Raw genomic sequence first — 22,078 nt, 5'->3', positions numbered from 1 at the left:
GCAAGTGAATCTGTATAATCTTGGACCCAAAAGGCCATTTTGTTTCAGAAATCATCCATCTACCTCTCCTCAGGCTGCTAGTTAAGTTAGTTCACAGGAGACTTACAAGGATAACCAATTCTAGTTTCTAATTACCCTTTCTATTAGAAAATTCTCACCTACCTCTGGATGGAAAATCTAAAGTAAATCTCAGTAAGATGTTAAAGCGTTATATTTACTTGAGCTAAATACCAAAGAAGCTCTTAGGCTTGGAGTGCTGCCTTCCAGTCCTTCACATTGAAGTCTTGTCTACACAAAATTTGAGAAATCAGCTCCCTTCGTCACTGTCATTATCTGAAAGCTGACTATCTTAGTTCTTTTTGTGTGGACTTGTCTTCCCTCTTAACTTGGATGATCTTTGGCTGCCTATTCACAAATCTAACTGAAGTTGGTCCAAAGTTGGCAGAGACAAGACGGGAAATACAAATCAGTTCAAGTAACTTCTAATGAAAGAAAAGTTTGGTTGGAAAACACATTGAAGCTTTTGAACAAACATTATCCTCATCCCTCTTAACAAATAACTGAACACTGGCTATTGTTACTCATGACATCTGTATGCAGTAAAGTATCCATTAGCCAAAAAGTCTGTTGAGAACATTGAATTAATTAGAATTTTTGTTCTTGTTCTTATCCTCTGCTATTGACAAAATGATAGGAGACCGAGCTCATGAAAGGTATTCATTAAAAGCTAGAATAAAATCAAACAAGTTCTGTGGTCAGTAGAAATTAACTACTCTTCCAATCTCCCAAGTCTTTAGCATCATAATCACACCCAGATCTTCAGACTTTTTCATTCCCAATATCCAGTCATATCCTCAATCTTACTAATTCTACATCCACAAAGACTCTTCTATTCATTGCCTTCTCTTCATTCATGTGGTCATCACTCTAATTGTGTGTTATCACCTGTCACCTGTATTTTATAATAGCCTCCTAATTGATCTCCTTGACTCCAATCTTTCCTCTTTTCTTATCCATCTTGCACATAGCTGTCAGATTGCCATTCTTAAAGCATAGGCATGACCATGTCACTCCCCTGCTCAAAAACATCCAACTTTGAGTGGATCCATATTCCCCTCAGATTAAAATACGTATTTTTGTTTGACATTTAAAGCCATTCACAATCTGTCTTCTAACTAACTTGACCAAACGTTGCACATTTCTCCCCTTTGTGCATTCTACTTTCAGAAAAAGTGACCTACTTTCCATCCCAGTACTTAGCATTCTGTTTTCTATAGCTTTTCCTTGATACAAGCAGGGATTGCTCTCCCTCTATGTTTCTGCCCTTTGGAATCCCATCCCTCCCACCCCCGACTTCCAGCCTTCTACATGACTTCTTTCTTGATGACCCCAGTTGTTAATTCCCCCAAATAACTTTGTAGTCATCTTTTATATGCTTTGCATGCATTTATTTTTATAATATTACAAGTCCTCCCCCTCATAGAGTGTAAGTTCCTTGAGGGCAGGTATTATTTCATGTTCATACATTTCCAACATGTAGCACACCTTATAGTAAACAATAAATGCTTACTGAATTGAATACGTCCTAATCTCCTACCTATACAACTTACGTCTATGAATCTTAACAATGATTACTGATCTTCAAAGCAATGATGCTATGTATTGTAGGATCCTGAATTTTAAAATAAAAGATCCAATTGCATAAAATGTCATTATCCAGAAGCGAATTGGACTAGTTACCTCACAAGAGTGAGCAATGAACAGCCTGAGAGTTGCATGTATACCTGGGAAATGCGAAATCACCTAGAGAAAGGCCCCTGGCATGTTGGGTAGTCAGGGTAAGGAGGAATAATGGACAAAACAGACATTAATCCCAGGAGAGTAGAAGGAAGTTTACGGTGTTCACCATTAGAGGGAGTACCCACATTGATGAGCCCACAGATTTGTTATGTGCTAAGCTTACTAAGACAGAACTCATCCATTTTAATAAGATTTCCAACAAGATTTGAAATTAAAAGGGCTATCTGTTTAACTCTCAGACAATAGTATCCTCCAAAATTTTAATGCCAAACTATCACATTCCCCAAATCTCACATAGCATCATGGGAAGGACGTTGGCTTTGGAGTCAGAGAATTTGGGTTCCAAACTGGGCTCTATCATGGTTGCCTTTGGGCAAATCACTTTTCCTTTTCTGAGCTAGAACTTTTGAAATCTATTTAAGGAGAGATGGCATCAAAGGTACCTTCCAGTTCTCAATCCTGTGATCCTATTTTCAAGGTTTGCTGGCTAAAAATAAATGAACCCATTTCTCTGAATTTTCCCAAAGATCAGATTCATAAACTTATATGGATCAGAGGAGTTGGAAGCTAAAGTAGAACTGTGATCTGTCTGTCAACACTCCCAGATGTCCTCCTATGACTGTGGTGCAAGCTCCAAGCAGGCTGCAGACTTCCTATTAAAAGGTGTAGCCGAAAATCACAGATTAGAGCCCAGCTGCTATCCTCCCAACCATCCCAGTCTCTCCTGCAGCAACTGTCACTGGCTTTCTAACCATAAGTGGGCTTTCCATTTGCTCACTCATTGTCCAGGCAGTAAATGGTTCCAGTGTGACAGAGACCCTGCCTGCTCCCTCTTGGCCCTCAGACTTGGCCTGTTTGTGTGCTGTAGGAAGCTTGTGGTGCCACACAGTCACTAATGGAGCTGAAAAGGTGACCAGGGCTTATTATTCCCGAGGTAATCTTGAAGGTCACAATGCCACTCATGCAGCTTTCTATCTGAAAGAGGAAGGCGGGGGAGCCCATTTAAGAGGTTAGCACTTTAGCAGGTAGGGACAGAAAGCGGGATGTAAAAGTTTCTGGTATTCCTCTGCAGCTGCAGCTTAATCAAGAGAGAAATACCTTTCCTGGAAGACCTCTGCATCTGCCATTACACACATGGCCTGATGAGAATGCATTCCTTTCTCAGTCACTGTGCTGCTCTCACCTAGGGTATAATGTTGTAAGTGCTTTTTTTATTATGAAAATCTGTCTCTTCTGGGATGGCAGAGCTCAGACAGGCAGTAGAGAACAAGAGTAATGGCACAGCTGTGCCCAAAGGTCCTAACAAGCAGAGAATAGCCACTTGGGTCCCCAGAACTTCTTCAGTCTGATTCACAAAAGTGCCTCTGTTGCATTAGAGAAAATAACCTGAGTTTCCAATTGAGTGGGGTCATCTTCCTGAAGCCTGCAAGTAAAGCTCTGTGGTTCCAGACCTCTTAATGGCATTTCCAGGGGCCCAGTCTGCTGCTACTTCTCTTTCTTCCTGCTTTTTAGACACAATGACCCCATCTGTAAAATGGGGATAGTAACAGCACCTACTTCTCAGGGTTGTTGTCAAGATCAAATGAAATAATAAATGTAAGGCACCTGGGACAGTGCCCAGCACATAGTAAGTACCATATAAATGCTAGCCATTTATCATCATCATCATCATCATCATCATTATATCACTGGTGATTTCACAAACCTCCATTCAAAAGAGGGAAGCTGTTGGAACAAGGATTCAGAAGTAGGAAGTCCCTACTATCTCTGGAAGCCAAAATTCTAGGAGTAACAAGGAGCTGATCATTTATCTTTCTCAACCTGTCTCCCCATCTGGATGGTGAGTTGTTTTTATTTAATGTCATAGTCATTGTTATTCCCTTCTGCCTAATTCCTGACATATACTTCACTCCTCAATCTCCTCAAGTGATTGTCCTACCTAAGAGCTTACCTCTACACATAATTTGGCCATATCCATGACCTTGAACCCTGACCTCCCCCCTCTGAGTTGAGATTAATCTCAATTCAATTCCATTCCGTTCAACTCAACAAGCATTCATTAAGCCCTTACCATTTGCTGGGCGCTGCCTTAGATGCTCAGGCAGCTAGATTTTGCAATGGATGGAGCACTGGACCTGAAGTCAGGAAAATGATTTCAAATCTGGTCTCAGACACTTACTAGCTGTGTGATCCTGGGCAAGTCTCTTAACCTTGTTTGCCTCAGTTTCCTCTTCTGTAAAATGAGCTAGAGAAGGAAATGGCAAACTACTCCAGTATCTTTGCCAAGAATACCCCAGATGGAGTTGGGAATGACTAAAATTACTGAAGAACAACAGCAACTCTTAGATGCTGGAGATAAAAAGACAAAAATAAATCAGTCCTTAAATCCACGGAACTCACATTCTCCTTGGTGGAAACACATGCATATCAAGTAGATCTAACTTGTGCCCCATCCCCACAAGATTTGTGCTTAGATCAACTGTATTCAATGTTGGGATGTCCTGACAATACCCCTTTTTGGATATGGGGGGAGGGGGGATAGAGAGAAACAGAAATAGAGAGAGAGAGAGAGAGACAGAGATGCAGACAGAGACAGATAGAAACAGAGGGAGAGGGAAGGGAGGTTAGGAAAGTTTTTTTGCAGGTGGGATTTGAGCTCATTTTTGAAGGAGACCAGGAAAGCCTGTCTCTGACACTTACTAGCCTTGTAATGATGGGAAAGTCACCTAACCTTCACCTAACCTTTCTAATCCCTTCTTCATTTGTAAAATGGGGAAGTAATATTTCTAGTACCTCCCTCCCAGGGCTGTTGTAAGGCGCAAAGGAGATAATACAGTGTGTCCCAAAAGTCTTAGTGCAGTTGTAAGCACAAAACTGCACTAAGACTTTTGGGACACGCAGTATACCATCCTGTATCTCCCTTCCCTTTCACTATCAAACTCCTAGAAACTCTCCTTCACTGCAGAGCTCCTAGAAGGAGTTGTCTACATTCACTTACTCCAGTTCCTCAATTCCATTCACTTCTTAACCCCTTACAACAAGGATTCCAACTCGACCACTTAACTGAAACTATTCTAATGTTACCAGCGATCTCTTAACTACTAAGTCCAGTGACCTTTTTCTTAGTCTTCATCTTCTTTAATCTTGACCTCTCTGAAGCTTTTGATGTTGTCAGCCACACCTTCCTCCCCGCTATTAGAACAATACCCTTCCCTGTCTGACAGCTCCTCAGTACCTTCTTGGTTTATCTGTCATCTCCGAGACCTCCATAATCATGGCTGTTTCCCCAGACTTTTTCCTAGTCTCCCTTGCTTTCTCTTCCCCTTTTAGATTTCATCAATTCCTGTGGATTCAATTCTCATCTCTAAATAGATGGCTCCCAAATTCATCTCTCTAAGCCCAAGCTTTCCCTGACTCCAATATTGAATCTCCAACTGCCTGCTGGAGAGCTCTCTTCAGCATCTCAAACTCAGCACATTAAAAATGAGTAGTTGTTGTTCAGTCATTTCCGACTCTTTGTGACCCAATCTGGGGTTTTGTTGGCAGAGAGACTGGAGTGGTTGCCATTTCCTTCTCCAGATCATTTTACAGATGGGGAAACTGAGGCAAACAGAATTAGGTGACTTGCCCAGGGTCACACAGTTGGTAAGTGGCCGAGGCCAGATTTGAACTCAGGAAGGTGAATCTTCCTGACTCCAAGCTTGGTACCCTATCCACTCTATCTACCTAGCTGCCTATTCAAAATGAGACAACAGCATTCTCCCTGAACTAGCCTATTTTGAAGGCATTATCATCTTCCTAGTCACGCAGCTCATCACCTTGAGCTTTTCCCTTGCTTTCACCCTCTCCCTCTATTCAATCCATTTTCAGATCTTGACAACTCTGTCTCTGTGACATCCCTTTCCACTCCCATGGTCACTGAGTTCAGGCCCTCATCTTCTGCTAGGACTATTGCAATAGGCTCCTTCCTGGTCTCCCTATTTCCAATCCTCCCCCTCCAATGCATCCTTCTTAGAATTTCCAAAATAACCTTCCTAAGGTGTAGATTTCATCTTCATAAATCTGGTCATCCTAATGCTAGTATAAGTACTACAAAAGCATGGAACTTGTCATATCCTTCTTATCATTTCTCACCTCTGCGCTACAAGGCAGCCATACTAAAGAAACAGTGATTCTTGATCCAATGTCTGTCCCACTCAGAAGTGTGTTAAACCTTTTTTTCCTGAAGCAGGGCCTAATCCCATGGCTTAGGTAGCCTAATGCCTACAGATAGAAGCAAGGGGAATGATTGGACCAGGTTAGAGAAAATGGATTTGAGGATGAGAAGGATAATAGGGACAGTTTAGACTTGTGATTTCACCATTGTAGAGAACTCCCGGTGTAGAAATGCCTTCCACAATACAGATAGTTCCCTAGGGTACTCAGGGTTAGTGACTTGCCCATGATTGCACAACTATTATGTATCTAGAGACAGTGCTTGACCCAAAACGTCCCTTACTCCAAAGCCAGCCCTTGAACTACCATAATAATACTACATAAATAAGATATAAGAGCATTTCTTCACCTTACTCTGTAATGCAATTTTTGAAATAAGTCAGATATTCAAAACACTTTCACTAAAGCAAAGTATTGGCTCCCATACTCAGTATGTAATTTGCTAGTGGATGAAATGATTGGCAGGTATGGCCAAATCACAGAGGCACCACACTTTTTGAAAAGAAGTGATGACCTCTGATGAAACACTACAACTAATTAAACAGCAGGTTCATCATGTATCCACTCAACAAATATTTGAATGCTCCTTTACATACCACCATGCTAGGTACCATAGGGAATATTTACAGGTTCCTACCTCAGCTCCCCAGCCATTCACAATCCAGACAGGGAGACAAGACACACAAGCACAGCAAAAGTTAATCAGTAGAAGACAGCAATGTGTGGGCAGCACAAGCTGTATTCCAAAAGGTTATCTTCAAGACAGTTATTTGGAACAATTTCCCCAGAGGGTTAGTTTTCCAGGCCAATCCACAAAAGTTTAATTCTTTACTGAAATGCTCTAATTATAATAGCTTACATTTGCCTGGCACTTTACAAAGGGCCGACCCTATGTGGTTAATAACAATGATAATAACAATAATAATAATCTAATATTTTCATAGCACTTCAAAGTTCTACAAAACATTTTACACAAGTTATTTTATCCTCACAGCACTGCTGTGAGGGAAGTGCTATTCTAATCTTTATTTGACAGAAGGGGAAATTGAGGGTCAGAGAAATAAAGTGACTTGCCAGTAGGTATCTGAGCAATGTTTTTTCTAAAGAATAAAAAGCTTTATTTAGATGCCTTTTTTTTACCCTTTGAATAGTTTATCTCATTCCAAATAGATTCCCCTTGCATTGACCATGAATACTTTTCTTTTATTTTTAAAATTTATAATTTATTTATATTTAAAATTATTTTCTTTTTAAATTTTGTATTCCAAATTCTCTCTGTCTCCCTATTACTCCCCCCACACACACTTGAGAAGGCAAACAATATGATATCAATTATACAGGTAAAGTCATGCAAAACATAGTTCCATACTAGCCGTATCACAAAAAATCAACAAAAAAAGTGAGAAAATTATGCTTCAATTTGCACTCAGAGTTCCTCAGTTCCCTTTGGTGGTGGATAGCATTTTTCCTCATCAGTCCTTAGGAATTGTCTTGCATCATTTTATTGATCAGAGTATACAAGTCTTTCACAATTGATCATCATTCCAACTTTGCTGTTATTGTGCGCAATGATCTCCCAGATCTATTCACTTCACTTTGCATTGGTTCATAAAGGTCTTCCCATGTTTTTTTTTTTAATCTGCCTTCATCATTTCTTATAACAAAATAACACCCCATCACAATTATGCACCACAACTCATTCAGCCATTCTTCAATTGATGGGCATCTGAGGAATGGTTTTAAATCAGACCTCAGTTTGAACTCTTAAGTCTAGTGCTGTATCCTCTGTGCCAACATTAACTCTAAGCAGGTAGAAATAGATTAACTGCATAGGTGTTGTAAAGACTGATAACGCTTTATTGAGGGAAGCACTAACACCTGTATTAAACAAGCATTAGACATAGAAGGACTAAGGTACCTACAATAAAATAAATATATAAGTGCCTGCTATGTGCCAGGCTAAATGTTTGTGTGCTAAGATTCTTGCTCAAGCAGATAGAAGTTAGTAGGAGAGCTAAATTTTAAATCCAACTTTTCTCCCTTGTAGTATCTTACTCTTTCAATTATATTGTGTTACCTATCATCTGCAAAAGGGAGAAAAGTCAAAGGAAAACATCCTGTTGCAATATTAGTGGTTAAAAACAAGTTGTTTTTAATTGTCTTGAATTCTGAGTCTTGGGGAAAGACAAGTTTAAACAAAGAAGGATGAAGTGGTCAGCAGCATTATTTGAAACTTCACAAGGAAGCTTTTGGACACGTTTAAAGGCTTCCAAGTTAAGGACTTTATTAAAAAATATTTCAAATGTCATTTTTAAACTATATTTTTCATTTTTTCTTGATATAGGCCCATCACTAGTGTCAGTCTTATCTGACATATCAAACATAAAGGTCATTTTTTACATTTGTATGTTATGAGACAGAGGGGAAGAAGAAAAGGGGAAGAGGAAGGGAAGGAGGGGAAAGAGACAGATAGAGACACAGAGTTACCTGAGATAGCTGAATAAAAATTAAAGTAAGAGGGGGAAGAGGAAAAGAATTAAAGTGTGTGTGTGTGTGTATTGTTGTTGTTCGTCCTTCATTTTTTAAAAAGACCAGTGACATCATGAGGGTGATGTCTTGATTTGTGAGGCAGAGCTGTGCAAAGTCATCAACCTCAATCTCTCTTCTAGTCATCGAAGTCCAGTGGCAAAACAAAAGTCAAGATGACCAGCAACAGCCCAGGATGCAATGAATGCCCTTGGCATCTTCTAAGTCTGATTGAATGTGCATATAAGAGTGAGGAAGAGGGGCGGCTGGGTAGCACAGCGAGTAAGAGCACCGTCTCCAGTGTCGGGATGACCTGGGGGATCGAATCCGGGCTCAGGTACTCAGCACCACACCCAGAAATAACTGGCTGTGTAACCTTGAGCAAGTTACTTAACCCCAATTGCTAAAAAAAAATTTAAAAAAGAATGAAAGACCACCACCAACAAAAAAGGGGGCGGCCAGGTAGCACAGCAAGTAAGAGCACCGGCTCCAGTGTCAGGACGACCTGGAGATCGAGTCCCAGGCTCAGACACTTAGAACCCACCCAGAAACACCTGGCCGTGTAACCTTGAGCAAGTTACTTAACCCCGATTGCTTAAAATTAAATTAAATTTAATTTAAATTTTAAAAAAGAGTGAGGAAGAGATTGAGGTATAATTGAGAAGTAAGTGTTGGAAGGTAAAAGAAGAGACCTAAGATGGGGTGATGGAGAACAAAAGTGTATGTTCACCATTTTCAGAGTGAAGAAAGGATACAGCAGGAAACAGATAGTGGTTTTCTCAGTCTTCCACTAACGTAGCTTGGATGCTTTCCCAGTTGCTATGGAGCAGGACAGGATAGAAATGGAAGAGAGTAGCCCCAGACTAGGAGAGGAAAAAGAAACAGGAAGGAAATTGATCCTTCCTTCTTAAGAGACATTTGTAAACTGGGGAGTTGTCTGTATGTGATTAGGTACCATTTGAGGCCTCCAAACAATAAATAACTTAAACTCAGAAGCAAGAGATAATCAGTCTCATTACCTTCATGAAGCCTGAAGTAAAACTCCAACTGGCCTAGAAATCTTAAGTATCAATTCCAAAAGGGGCAGTGCAGTTCTGGAAATCAGAGGATATCTCAGTGGGTGGCATCAGGGGAATACAGCAACAGGTGTTAAGACCATGAGATAACTGAAATCAAAGTCAGGCACCAGGGAGTTGGTTATAAGGGCAAGATCCCAATCCCTACGGCACTTACTGTGCCTAAAGAGATCGATTTCACTAGGGTCAAAGTAAACCAGCAGTAAGATGGATCTTATGCTGAGACAAAGAGCCATTCAAATATGGCCTCTTCTCGCCCTACTAGGCCAGGATTGATACCAAAGCATAGTATATTACTGAGAGATCAGGCACACTTTCCAGAGTTAGAGGCCTTTCAGAGCACCGAGCCAGGTAGACTACTGCAGTCTATATAGAAGGAAGAAAGAGTTGTATTAGGAAGTAATTGAAGATACAGCTGGAGGCATAATATAATAAAGCCTAAACTCCTTAAAGGCCAGGCTAAGACATTTGGATTTTATCATGTAGGCAATGGGAGCCATTGAACGTTTTGGAGCAGTAAAGTAGCAAGGGATTGCTTCAGTTCACTCAGGCTATTCCCTGAGCTTTATAACTTACTCAGATTCCAGGAAATCAATAAATCAAATATTTTAATTTCTCCCAATTACAAAATGTTGTTTTTCCCTTAAAAGACTTCTGTTAGTGCTATTAAATGTTTGTCCCTCCACCCCCCCCAAAAAAAAACCACATTATTGAAACTCAGCCACAGTGTCAATGACACTCTGTGAAGTTAGGATTCAGTCAAAGCCCCACACTTGAGGACCTAGAGGGCCACATGTGGCCTCAAGGTCACAGGTTCCCCACCCCTGGCTTAGCCCATCATGTATCTGATATGAATTCTGTCATTTTGAGGGAAATATCTTCATCCCCAAAAGACTCATCTGACTGTAAGAGATGTAACCATTAAGGAGACATGAGAAGGATTAAGCTGACATTTTGGCAAAAGTGGGGCCTATGGGACAGAAAGTTAAGTTCAACTTCTCATTATATAGTTGAGGGAACCGAGGTTCAGAAAAGTCAATAACAAGATAGACTTCATAGAGTGCAATAGTTTTGATTCTATTTTTGTGATATTTTTCACATCTGTCCTCTTCCTCTCTATTGCCACTACTATCACCCTGGTGATGACGTCCTAATGATGCTAAACAGACCCTCATCACGGCCTGCCCAAACCATTTCATAGCTCCCCGAGCAAGATCTCCTCTCTCTATGCTCTTCACTCCATCGCATGCTTCACACATCATTTGTACTGATAGAAAAATTTCAACCTACCAGGTAAACTAGATGATTTCTCAGGTAACTTTCATCTCTAAATCTACATGCCCATGATCCTAGGTAAATTTGAAGGTCCTTAGCCATTTGACATTGAGGCTTCTCCATAATATCCTGTTCCCTGCCCCCCGCCCCCAGTCTTTTTGGCCTTATCTCATACTACAAATCAACCCATGGGATTCATGGTTCTTTACACACTCCCTAAGCTTTTCTGGTTCTGTGCCTATGAGCAGCAAGGACAACCAGCCTTTGATCATAGCCTTCCCTGTGCCTAGAATGCCCTCCTCATTCCCCTCTCCCTCTTAAATTCTACCCCATCCTTTAAAGCCCAACTGAACATGCCCAGTGTTCCTGCCACATTTGTTAGTAATTTTCCCCATCCCTTGGCCTTTACGTAGTACTTTTCTTGCACCTCTCTTCTGCATTAACGATGTATTATTTGATATTACAGTTATTTGTATTTGAATGGTATCCATTTGTAGATTGTAAGCTCTATAAGGGCAAGGACCAAGTCTTATCTAAGCTTTCCGTATTTGCCACCATTTATCACTGTGCTCAGTGATATTTATACACACAGAGTGTATAAATGACTTTTCTTAAGTTGAATTAGAGCTGAAAGAGGCTTCAGTATATAGTCCAACACCCTCATTCTCATTTTTAATTAAATGTTTTTTTTTTAATTAGCAAGCATTTATTTTCTCTCCATATGGCCATAGCCCCCTAAGAAAGAAAAGAGGGAAGGAAGGAAGGAAGGAAGGAAGGAAGGAAGGAAGGAAGGAAGGAAGGAAGGAAGGAAGGAAGGAAGGAAGGAAGAAAGGAAGGAAGGAAGGAAGGATGGAAGGAGAGATGTCAACAAATGTAGCCATTCTGGAAAGTAATTTGGAGCTATGCTCAAAAAGTTACTGAGTCATGCACCCCCCCCCCCGACCCAGTACTAGCTCTAATATGCCTATATCTCTAAGAACTCAAAGATGCATATTTATAAAAATATTTATAGCATTTTTTGGTGGCAACCCCTCTTTTTTATTACAGCTAAAGTCCATAGAAGAACTATAATAACACCAATAATAATAACTATAACAACAACAATAATAGTTAACCAAGATTACAATCCAGGTATGCTTCTTTCTAGTCTTTTCCCACAATACACTGCACATTCTCAGACAGAGGAGAGATGGGTTGGGTTATTAGACCCCCAAAGGAGCCTCAGAAGGGGGAGCCACCTGGAGACTGTCCCATTATGTGAGCTGCACAGGTGACTTCCACTGGCCCACTCACAGAGGGAAGCCATCCACCTGGCTGTGGTAGGTGGGTGTAGTGAGCCATCTCATCCACGGTCATTAGATTCACACAGCTGGAAGTCAAAACCCACCTGTCCTCGAGATTCCATTCTCCCTTTACTTTGCCAGGTGCAGGGGCAGGGAGGGGAGAGAGGGAGTCCCTGGTGATGTTACTTTGTAGTGTACCCATGCACTCAGAATCTGTATGCACATACAGTTGAATTGTTTTAAGCCCGTCAAAATACAATTATTTCATTTTCTTTCCCCATTCCAAATTGCGAGTGTTTGGAAATAAATTGTTCCCAGGGCCGCTGATTTGCAAGGGCAAAATTCGAATGCAGAAAACAGGTTCAGTGGAGTGATTGGAATTTCCATTACAATTACAGTGCTTTTCAACCATATGATTCTCTGCTTTCCTCCTATACATCAACCCAGTGGTGATTGTGCTTTGCAACAGAAACCTGCTCTGCCTGGGCTCCATCAGCATACCCATCACCCAGCCCCAGCTGGATGCCTCAGCTGTAGAGGGGATTAGGACTGAGCTCCAGAGTAAGCCACTGATAAAACTGGAGTGTCCATCGAAGCCCTGCTTCTGCAATGCAGACCAAAATAGAGACCTCCTCTTTTAGTGATCCAGAATGTGTGACTGCCCAGGTCACAGAATTTGATGTGGGGAAAAGAAATACAAAAATAGAATGGAATGGGATCCTGCCAATGAGGAGAAGAATCCTCTTCTCCAGCCCAGCTCAGTACAAGGCCCATTTGTCCTTGGCTCTGAAGATCTGTGCTCAAATCCTGTTTCACGTTACCCGTGTGTAATGTCATGTAATGCCAAGGAAAGGCAAGTTCCCAAGGTTCAAAATACCAGCATAGGTGCTCTCCATTTTATTCAATGACAAACCAAGAACAGAGAGGATCAAAACATGACTTCATTCAAAATACAGCATTTACTAAGTGTGATTAAATAATCTCCAAGTACTACCCCACCCCAGGACCTTCCAATCATTCAATCAATTACAAAGTCCCTGGTCTAAATACTTCTCCACCCCTAGGCTATACCTTCATTTAGTCCACCACAAAGCCCCTCTTCTCAAATGGAGATTAGTTTCCAAACATAAGTAAAGTACCTTCATTTGTTCAATCACAGAGCACAGAAAGGTCCCCACCCCTGGATCACAATTCAGTCTACCCCAGAGTTACATCAAGTTTAAACACAGCACTTAATACCCAGATGGAGGTCTTTTCTTCATCTTGACAGGAGGCAAGTTCTCAGCAATCTTAGTTCCTGGGGAGACAAGGCTTAGCAAGGCCACAAGATACATTGCCAGTCTCTTCATGAATTCATCCTCTGCCTGTAGAACAGTCCTAGAACCCCTGAAAACATTAGCAAAACCCTCTCCCAGGATTTCTGTAAACATACAACAAGAAAATCCTTCTTCAGGGCTTCTGAACCAACAGAAAGGTTCCCAGACCCCTGCAATAACAGCACTGTCCTTCACCAGTGGACAGTATTCACTCTGTCTGCAGGACAGTCTCCAGACCCCTGCAACAACAGCACTGTCCTTCACCAGTGGACAGTATTCACTCTCTGTCCGCAGGACAGTCTCAGGATCTCTTAGCCAACAGCCAGGTTCCAGGACTTCTTCAACAGGACTATCTTTCACCAGTGGACAAATCTGGCAAAACAACATCAAAACAGACAGACAAAGTACCAGCAAAACAGCCATGTCTCCTCAGTCCTTGGCAGCTCCGGGGGCAGGTCTCAAAAGTCCAGGGCGATTCAAAGTGGCCCCCAGCAATTCTCTTAGTCTCTCTCTCTGCCTCCACGAGGTGCTGCTTCCAAAAAGTTCTTCTGCCTCTCTCTTGTCTCTCCAAATCTACGTCACCAGCTCCTCCCAGTTCAGGACTCTCTTTTCACATCAACAAGTCCATCCCACAGGTGGGATTAACAAGCTCTGGGTTTTAACACAATCAATTTGAAAACCAAGCCAATACAGGGGAATCTTTATGTTCCATTACTATCACACTGTGTGACCTTGGGTCATCATCACCATAATACTAGCACTTACATAGCCCTACAAGGTTTGCAAAGCACTTTACATGTGTTATCTTATTTTAACCTCACAATTCAGGGGAGGAAATTGAGGTCAAGAGAAGTTAAGTGACTTTTTCCAGGGCCACACAGCTTAGCACATACATATCTGAGGCAGGATTCAAACTCAAGTCTGCCTGATCCTAAATGCAGATCTCTAGCTATACCACCTAGTAGTATCACAACCTCCCTAGGCCTCTGAGGTGTTAGACCGGATCTCCCTCCTGAAGTTTCTCCTAGACCTATGATCCTCTGTCAGCTAACTTCCTTCTGCCTCGGTTACCTCATTGATCAATAGTCTCTGCAATCCCTTCTAGCTCTAGAACTATGATCCAGGCTTCTAACCCAAGAGTCAGCCATGGGATCCAGGGAGATGGGAATCACAATATAGCACCCAACTCTATTTCTCTCCAGCCAAAGACTTGTTTCCCCTGGCATGAATCTGCATGGGGCTGCAGATTTTCAAGGGTCATTCTGGTGAGAAACTTGCCCACCCTAGCAGACTTGATGTTCAGCACCCCATTTCATTTCCTTTTTGTACCTTTCTCACCTTCCTCCTCCCACATCACCTCTTTGACCATAGGTCTTCCCTCAAACCCCAGTACAGTTCTAAAAGCATCCTCCCCAGCTTCCCACCCGTGCCCCCGACTCCTCCTCTAGCTGGAGCAATTCAGGTGGAAACTAAAGACCCTGGAGGGAAATATGAACCTATATCCCTAGCAGCAGCATCTAGTTCATGGAGCCCTGGTCTGGGAATTAGAAGAACTAGTGGTTTGTCCTAGCTTTATCCTGACTCACTCTGTGCTTTAGGACAAGTAACAACCTCAATGGACCTATTACCCTCTTGTAACATGATCTTTTCCCCTTCCATGAAAATTTTATAAAAACCATCAATGGATCCCACTGCTAACTGAATAAAGCCCATGCTCTTTAGCATGGCATTCTTCACAATCTGAGTCCCAACTACCTTTCCAACCTTCTCTTTCACTATTCCCCCTCAATTACTGTACAGTGAAGCCAATTTAGACTGTTTACCACCCACAGAACACATCCTGAGCTCCTCCACAACTTTATTCTAGTATTCCCTACTCTAGAACTCTCCTCCTAGTTCTTGGCAATCACCGCTCTCTATCTCTTTGTACCTCTCCCTCCCTTAGTTCATGTCCTCCCTCTCTTTCCTTAGTTCATTCACAAGTCCTTAGTTCATGTTCTCCCTCCCTCCCTTAAGCCTTCTTTCATTCTTCCAGGCAGAAGCGATCTCTTCTTCTGATTCACCAACTACATGGTTTTTATTAATTTTTTTGCCACTATTGTGAATATTCTAGTTTTCAGTGTAGTTATAGGGTATGCATCCTGTCTTCCATCTCTCTATAGAGTAAGCCTCTTGAGGACAGGAACCTTGTCATTCATCTTAATATCTCCCCTAGAGCTCTGCACATATATTGAATTCAGTTGTTCAATCAATATTTGTTGAGTGAATGAAAGATAAAACAATTGCTTTGCAAACCATACATTGCAAGGCAGTGCTTCAAAAGATCCACAGTTTCAACAATGTGGGCACTCACTCTACATGTGGGTATTCATTCCCTCTATCAGTGAAGGTCACAGCCCTTATAAACAGTTTTATGAGTGTCTGTGGCCAAGACAAGCTCAACACCTGGAATCCTTAACCCCTCTTAGCTACCCACCCTGGTTAGCTGCCATAAGGCCCCCAGTTCATCAGGAGCCTGAAACCAAAGTCTCTCCAACTTCATAGGACCTGGCAGGGCTTTGACTCCATTGCCATAGCCTTTGAGAAAACTTCAATAGTTCTATTCCACAATGAGGTAGGACTTTAATGGATTCTGGAGGTAAATATACTATATATATACATACACACATACATACATATAGACATATATGTGTGTGTGTGTGTGTATAAGGGCCTATGATGTCACCAACATGAGGGACTTCTACCATAGCCCATCTTTGACTTACTAGACCATAGGTTTATAGATTTATATCTGGAAGAGTTCACAAGGCAATTCCTCATTTTACATATGAGGAAACTGAGGATAAGGGCACAGAAGGAATGAATAGCAGAGCCAAGATTCAAACCCAGGTCTTCTGACTCCAGGGCCAGCTTTCTTTCACTGTTCTTAGAGGTCCCTAGAAAAGTCTGAGAGCATCACCAGAAGCACAAAGAAATTGAGTGACTTGACCTGAGTCATTTAGCTAGTTGTAAGGGGCCCAAATTGAACCCAAACATTTCCAGGCCTAAGCCCTCACATGAACTTCTTTATCGGGTTTCCTCTGCTGGAAATAAAAGCATTGTTTAAATACATTGGGATAGTGGGAAAGTTTGTCTTAAGTTAAATCTCAGATAGAAAGTCAGGCAGACTCTGCAACCAAGGTGGAAAAGAAGAATCAAAAGCAGGATCTGGGGCAAGAACAAGTTGAAATTCTCCCCCTTGCCTTTAATCCATATGCCACTACCATGTACCCTTGTATCTCATTAACCTGAGTGTTCTATTTTCCCCCTCACCATGGTAATGTGTGATTAATTCCAAGGCTATTGTGTGCCTGGCCTTTCTCCTCATCATCGAAGGCCAAGGCTGTGCTCAGGATTCCCAATTTCGTTGCATTAGAAAAATAAAAATAAAATGAATCCACATCCCCTTGTGAATGTAAAAGTGCCCTGGTGAAAGGTTAGTCTAAATAGTAAATTGAATGGAGACATCGTGGCAATGTGGCTTATTATGGGCAATATGAATAACAAAATAACGGGAGAAGGTAATCGTTCAGCAAGAAAAATGTGTTGTCATTTTGATTCATGCTTTTCCAGAAGCCTCTAAGAGTCTTTACCCAAGGTGGGAATGAGCCTGACATTAGAGGTCATTGCCAGATCCTCCAGGTACTACTTGTCTACTCTAACTTTCCTGAGATAGGGAGGTATGGAGAGGTAAGGTGGGGATGGTAGGTAAGAAGAATGGAAGAAGGTAGAGGATGTAGTTACAAATTCAGAGTCAGAGTCAAGACGTGGGTTCACGTGATTCTTTCTGTGGGATCTTGGGAAAGACTCCACCTCTCCAGGCCTCACTTTCCTCTTCTTTAAATAAGGATTTGAACTTAATGAATTCTATAGTCCAGCTCTAAATCCTATGATTTTAGGAAAAGTTCGTGGCTGGAGGCATCTTTGCAAATGATTTTCAGAAACCCTCCAGGCTCTATAAATTCCATGTAGCTGGCAAAATGTATTTTGGCCCCCTCTTGAAGGGCTAGCCTTTGAACAATCAAAGTCAGCAGCTACCTAAGACTGTGATTTGATCAGCACCAGGCAAGCTCTCCCAACCACAAAAATATCTCTGCCAAGTCTGTCACTGAACCTGAAATTCAGTCATTAGAGATTCATTCCATTGGGCCTAAAGAGCTTTTCAGGTATTCAAGTCTCCTATTAAAATGCAAATAATCCTGGGGCTATAAACCTTTACCAGTTGATACCTTAAGGTGAATTATGATGACTAGCTAAGAATAAAGTGCTACAAATGGGAGACAGGAGATGAGTATAGAAAAGGCTGTAGGAAGGCTACAAAGGCTTCTACTCCTATTTCACTGTTAGGTAGCTTCATCTGCCTTCCTAAAAATCCTTTCTTCCTTTTATTTCCTTCTTCTAGTAGATTGCATGCACAGGAACAGACAATATATTCACAACCCTGTCCCACCCTTGTCCCCACCTCACAGGAAGAAAGGAAAGGAGGAAGGAAGGAAGGCAGGAAGGAAGGAAGGAAGGAAGGAAGGAAGGAAGGAAGGAAGGAAGGAAGGAAGGAAGGAAGGAAGAGAGGGAGGAAGGGAGGGAGTGACAACAGTAAAGAGGAAGGCCAGAAAAGGAAAGTTAAGGAAAGTGCTACTCCCTCATTCCCATGAGATTAGCCATTAGGTTGAGTCTTTATTCCAATTCCATCCAGTTAAGAATCATAGTAGATTTATTTCTTAGAGAGACTCAGGACTAGAGTGGTAGGAATGGGTGAGGGTTGAGCACTGATTGACAGAGTGGGAGTGGGAAGGTACCCATGCTGAGCCGCCACAGATAACTTCTCTGGGTAGGGCCACATCGTTCTCCCAGGTCAGGGCTGGCAGGGATGTGAATGAGAACAGTGCTGAGAGTGTCAATGGGAGAAGCTTACCCATACCCTGCCTGCAATATGCTTGGCTGGGAGTCTTCTCATCAATCACTCATTTTCCTAAGCCAATTCATCCATTTCTTTTGAAAGAAAGGAGAAAAAAGAAAATGGATTTGCATTATATGTACAATTTCCCACAAATCCCATAAAAAGGCAGCAGCGGAGCTGTATGTTGCAATCTCCTATTGCATGGGAGCCAAAAGGAAAGCATTGTTAGCAAAGGCCCAGTGAGTCACTAGCTCCCTGAATTATACCGAGGCCAGGGAAGATGAATTGGGTTTTTGATTATAACTCCCTCCCCTTTCTGGATTTAATACCTCGACTATTTACCATCTCATCAGGTCAACAAATAGCAACCCAAATTTTCAGTGCAAGCTGAAAATGTGCTCTTACCTCAACAAGACTTCCAAAATCCAGACCTTTCTTCTGAAGCAGCCCACAGGCACTTAAGGATGTGATTTCTGAGCCTTTGTTAACAAAGATCTTTGACAGAAAGAAAAGAGAGAGAGAGAGAGAGAAAAGAAAGAGGGAGGGAGGGAGGAAGGGAGGGAGGGAAGAAGGAAGGAAGGAAGGAAGGAAGGAAGGAAGGAAGGAAGGAAGGAAGGAAGGAAGGAAGGAAGGAAGGAAGGAAGGAAGGAAGGAAACATCCATAGTATAAAATACCTAGTAGCTGGGTAGGTGGGGTGGAGGTGGGGCTGGGAGAGGGGAAGTTTGGTTGTTGTTATTGTTGTTTTTAACCACCTCAAGACTAACAAGTGACAGCCTAGCCTGGCACTGTACCCTCATTTGCATCCTCATTTGCAAATGCCACATTATTTACTGGGTGCATTATTTTACTCATAATATTTAAAAGAACACAAGCTATTTATAAGCAGAGGACAATTGGCATTGTTACTGCTTAGGATGTTTCCATCTATCTTGTGCCCTCCTGGGAGCAGGGACAGGAGACACCATCTGAATTTGACTGCACAGAGCACCACAGAGGAAAGAGGCAGAAGAAATGAGCCCCAGCAGGTTAACATAATTCAGTTTCATATTTTAACTTCTTATACAGAGGTGGTATGCTGGTTAGTTCATTAGCTCGGTTAGTGACTCAATGAATGAGTTAATTAGGTGCAGTTAGGTCAGCCTGCTGGGCTTGGACTGAGGAAGACCTGAATGTAAATCCAGCCCCTAATACTTACTAGCTGTGTGACCCTGGGCAAGTCAATTAACCCTGTTTGCCCCAGTTTGCTCATCTGTAAAACGGAGATAATAATAGCACGTGCCCCCCAAAAGTGCTTAGCACAGTTCCTGGTACAAATAGTAGGTACTATATAACTGTTAGCTACTATTGTTATGCTGGTTCTCCAGCCCTCTATCACTTGAGTTAAGTTCAATTCAACCAACATTTATTAAATGCCTGCCATGTGTAAGGTACTATGGCAGGAACCAGGGATACAAAGGAAGCAATGTAAAATAGCTCTTGCCTTCAAGGAGCAAACATTCTATTGAACTTGTGCCAATTTCACCCAAATTGGAATTAGGACTAACCAACCTTATTCCTCTGGGTCATTTAATGATAGAATTTCACATGCTCTGAGCTGTAAAAGTCCTTTGTTGTTTATTCACTTTTCCTTTCAAATGAGATAATATTTGTAAAGTACTTAGCACAGTGCCTAGAAGATAATAGGTGCTTAATAAAGGCTTGTTCCCTTCTTCTTCCTTCTCCTTTAACTGTGTTAGGTGGGCTCCATAGCAATGACACAGGAAGTGAGGGGAGGTCATTGAACTGGTTGGCTGGTTCAGGGTAGTCCAAACTGATTTTTTTCATTTTTCAATCAAGTGTTATGATATTACAAGAAATGATGTCAGATTGGAAATGCTTAGAGAAGAAAGGGCTTCGTATTGTGACCAGTAAAGCTCTGACTACAGATCTTTGTGGTCAGAGAATCTGAATACTGGAAGAAACCTTAGAAAATCATCTAACCCACCTCCCCAAATCCCTCTATAATACCCCCAATATGAGATTAAGTTTCTGCTTTAATATCTCAAGTGACGATGAACTCATTACCTCCTAAGGCAACCTGGTTCATTTTTTGAGCATTACAGTTGTTAGGAATTAATAACTGATTAATTCATCTTCCATAAAGCTAACGGCATTAAGAAGAAATGAATCACAGAGGTTTATGTCTTCCACAATCACTCATTCGTCTCTTCATTCACCAAACAAGTTTTAAGCACTTACTGTATCCTGAGCACTGTGGCAGTCACTATGGAGCAAAGATTTAATAGGATGAAATCTATTCCCTCTGGAGATTATAGTCAGGGACCCTAACTATTCTAGCCAGGGTGTTTTCTGCTAGACCCGACTCTCTTTGTTAGCTAAGGATTTGTAAGAAGCAGAAAGTTTCATGGTCTGTGAGACTTTAGGCTTCACTGGAGTTTAAATGAACAAGGGAAAATAAATGGTCTGGGCCCCCGTCTGTTTGCCTTGGACTAGCTGCCCACTTGTGCCATACCCTCAAATGGTCTGGTAAACTGAGAGACCATTAATGCTCATTAAAAATACATCTTGGTCATGGGGAAGTAAAAACAGCTTCCTTTTTCCTTCTGGCAGAGGATGTAAAGAGAAAATGCCAGAAGCCTGAATTATAAATCTCTTTCCCCTCACGTGGTGAAGTGAAATGAGATAGAGAATATTCTGCTGAGTGTCTGGGAGATTTGTTACTGTGGTGGTGTGGTTGTGGTTGTGGTTGTTGATGATGATGATGATGATGATGATTTGGGTGGGGTACCTTTATTTTAAGCATTTGGCAAGTGTCAGAGATTTGTTGTAATGAACAGCACCACAATAATGTTGCCTGTCCTATTATTAGCTGTTTTCATATTGTCCTCTCAAACTCCTCACACATAAAGCAGTCCATTTCCATGCTGTCCATCCATCCCGGCACCAACAACAGTCCCTCATGCTGGTACAATTGGGGACAATAAAACTCATTCAGTCGTTGGTTGATTGGCTCCATCAGCCGCCCATTCATCCCTTCAACTATTTGCTCCTTGGAGCTGTCCCACAGTCATAGCTAAAATTAGACAGGCCTGCTCTCCCGCTGAAACCATTCCTGGACCTCTGCATTGGCACCAGGCTCACTGCTCATGTGGGGAATGTAAAACCAGATTTCCTCTGGACCTAGGGATGCACAGATATCCATCACTCTCTTCCTCAGGCTCCAGCTCCCTGGGAGAGTAGCTGTCACTTGCTCATCAGTATGGCCAACCCAAATTCTCTTTTCCCTCCTTTTGCTCTGTCCCTCCATGACAAATCACTGCCCGTCACCAGCCCAGGAGCTTGGTCCCAATTAGAAAACATAGCCAGTACCTCATCAATGGGCTCTTCCAAGTCAGACCAAAATTCAAAGCTTTAAGCATGAATGCCCAAGCCAGCCCAGACATGTTTTTCAGCCTGAGTAGCAGTGGTGTGTAGCACATTGGCAGAGATTGAAGAAACTCATTGAGTATGTTGGCTGCCAACCTACTAGCAATACACAAGCACAGATCTGACCGATTTTTCAGCAACAGGCCATGTTGACAAAAACATCAAACAATTACTCTGATAAGGAAAAGCCCCGTGATTTTGAAAGGAGTTAGATCATGACTCTT

General features: G+C 41.9%; 1 protein-coding gene across 1 annotated transcript in view; it reads left to right on the top strand.

Annotated features, from left to right (window-relative positions):
* KIRREL3 (kirre like nephrin family adhesion molecule 3) overlaps positions 1 to 22,078 on the top strand; it is a 781,784-nt gene that overhangs the window by 257,518 nt on the left and 502,188 nt on the right. The window lies entirely within an intron of this gene.

Source organism: Petaurus breviceps, unplaced genomic scaffold (assembly GCF_028583685.1).
Source record: "Petaurus breviceps papuanus isolate PSGF00001 unplaced genomic scaffold, PetGlider_PUasm1.0 91133, whole genome shotgun sequence".
In the NCBI taxonomy this organism is placed as follows: domain Eukaryota; kingdom Metazoa; phylum Chordata; class Mammalia; order Diprotodontia; family Petauridae; genus Petaurus; species Petaurus breviceps.
This window is presented reverse-complemented; position numbering and strand designations above follow the sequence as displayed.